Source organism: Aristolochia californica, unplaced genomic scaffold (genome assembly GCF_029961685.1).
Source record: "Aristolochia californica isolate CCGP_79_NKW_82.1479 unplaced genomic scaffold, dmAriCali1.0.hap1 SCAF_4, whole genome shotgun sequence".
NCBI lineage: Eukaryota > Viridiplantae > Streptophyta > Magnoliopsida > Piperales > Aristolochiaceae > Aristolochia > Aristolochia californica.
The window spans coordinates 11,899,091-11,902,010 of NW_027182103.1; positions in this window are offsets into that span (position 1 = coordinate 11,899,091).

Below are 2,920 nucleotides of genomic sequence, written 5' to 3' on the forward strand. Positions count from 1 at the left end.
AAAACAAGCCATTATTTTGCCCATTTACAAAAACCTGACCTAACAATCATAGATGATTTGTAAAGTGATTTATCGGTCAATCATGCTGAATGGGCTATGTTTTTTTAAGAAATGAGTTATGGATTGGGTTTCAACACTCAGTTAAAAATCACCCGCTTCCCCCTTACCCAGATCATTGCAAAACCTAATTTATAAAAACTAAAAAAGTTTGCAATCCCTTAAAGTTACAGAGACTTTTCAGAATTACCACTCTCAACTTTTGTGCTTTTCCTTTTCATTTTAGATACATACTATTAAATCAAAACTTTGAGTTCTCACTTTCCGTTTCTCTCATAAAAAATAAGATGAAGGCAAATAGATCACAACAAAATGAAAAAATTTAGAGTTTACGTATGGAAAAAATTAAAAAAAATAATAAATGTAAGTAAAGAAAATTTATTCACATACCACAAATGAACACAAAAGTTTTGTTGTCCAACTTTCAGAAATTCCACTTGTGCAACCCTAATGGCTTGGAATTTGATAAGAAAGAGATTCCTAATTGATCCAAACATGTTTTAAATATGGATATGCATGCTTGAAACATGTTAAAGATGCAAATGCCCTATGGATCCAAACCTTTTAAAGTGAACAACAGATGCTCATTAAATTCTCAAGTGAACGTGCGGTGGGATATTTACCGGAATCAAACAAACCATTATTTTGCCCATTTACTAAAAGCTGACCTACCAATCATAGATGATTTGTAAAGTAATTTATCGGTCAGTCATGCATCACGGGATATGTTTTTGTAAGAAATTACATATGGATTGGGTGTTAACACTCAGTTAAAAATCTCTTGCCTCTCCTTTTCCCGATCATTGCAAAACCTAATATATAAAAACTAAAAGAGTTTGCAATCCCTAGAAGTTACAGAGACCTTTTGTAATTATCTCTCTCAACATTTGTGCATTTCCATTCCATTTTAGATCTACACTTTTTTCTTAAATCCTAACTTTCTGATTCTCTCATAAACAAGAAGATAAAGGCAAATAGATCACAACAAAATGAAAATTTTAGAGTTTATGTATGGAAAAATTATAAACATTAACAAATGTAAGTAAAGAAAATTTTTCACACTGCAAAAACGAACACAAAAGTTTGGTTGTCCAAGTTTGGGAAATTTCACTAGTTCAACCTAATGGCTTGGAATTTCATAAGAAAGAGATTTCTAATTGATCCTAACATGTTTTAAATATGGATATGCAAGCTTGAAACATATTAAATATGCAAATACCCTATGTATCCAAACCTTTTCAAGCAAATAACATATGCTCATTAAATTCTCAAGTGAACGTGCAGTGGGATATTTACCCGAGTCAAACAAGTCATTATGTTGCCCATTTACAAAAAGTTGACCTCAAAATCTTAGATGATTTGTAAAGTGATTTATTGGTCAATCATGCGTAATGGGCTATATTTTTTAAAAAATGACTTATGGATTGGGAGTCAACACTCTGTTAAAAATCCACCACCTCCAGATTTTCCCGATCATTGCAAAACCTAATATATAAAAACTAAAAGATTTTGCAATCCCTAAAAGTTACATAGAGTTTTTGGATTCATCTCTCTCTATATTTGTGCATTTCCATTCCATTTTAGATGTACACTTTTTTCTTAAATCAAAGCTTTGAGTTTTCACTATCTGATTCTCTTGTAAACAAGAAGATTAAGGCGAATAGGGATATTTCTGTAATATTTTATTAAACCCTAATAGGGTGAACCCTATTTAAGGGGTAAGAGTAATGAGAAAAGGAAGCATTGAAGTATTAAGAATTAGGTTAAATTTAGCGTAGAGAGGCTTAGAGTTCTCTTCAACGAGCTCTAGGGTATCAAGCTTCCCTTAGGCTTGATCTTGCGTTTTCATCTTCCCCATATCTTCCTACTACCCCTACGGTAATGCCTGGAAGACCCGTAACCCGTGGCAGACCCCAGATCCTCCCAAAGAATCCACGTGTCAGATCCGAGACCGTAACAACTGGTATCAGAGCGGGAACACAATGAATTATTCTATATCTCAAGAAGGAACACAAGCTCACATGGAGAAGGTATACAATTCCGCGGATAAACTATGCAAAGAATTTGGAGAAGCACGAGCATTATATGAAATTTTCATGGAATGCTAGACAAGGGAACCACGCGCTGCCGCAAAACAGGTCACGCGACCTGAATTCGCCGAGCACGACATCCGTACAGAAGACGCAGAAGCTCTCTCGGACGAATAGAAGACTATCTCGAGAAAGCTCTCCAAAAATCCAAAATCTGACGGCGGATACATCGGAATTTCAAAAATGGAAGAGGCTCACCCTTTCCCAATGGACGCCGTGCGTATCTTCACACCGAAGCTGCAGCGGGGAGGTGATTTCCTAACAGAGGAAATCCCGAAATCGTCGGCACCGGAGGATTTTAGGATGACCAAAAATCTGAAATCGGAGGGGAATAGAAAATTCCGTCGGCACCGTAGGCGAAATTTCCGATGGAATTTCCACTGGGCTCTGTTCCGGGGGGCTGAGAAACAGAGGTTCTTTGTCTCGGCAATGCTCTCAGCGGCGAAGCCCCAACGGGCTTCTCGTCGCCACCAGCGAAGCAGGATAGTTCGTCGGCGTTGTAAGCAACTTTTCCGCAAGGGATCTTGATTCTGGGAGGCTGAGCAACGACGATTCACAAGTTTTCGAGACCCCTCTGCCTCGGAAACTATCTAGGCGGCGAAGCCCCGACGGGCTGCGATTCGCCACCAGAACATTAGGCGATTCCATCGGTGCCGGGAGAGAGGAAGGAGATGCCCGTCGCCGAACTTCGTCGGTGCCGTGAGGAACGGAACCGTCGGCCGCAGAGTTCGGGAGCCGAAGGAAGAAGTCGACTCCCGATTAAATTTTCCTAA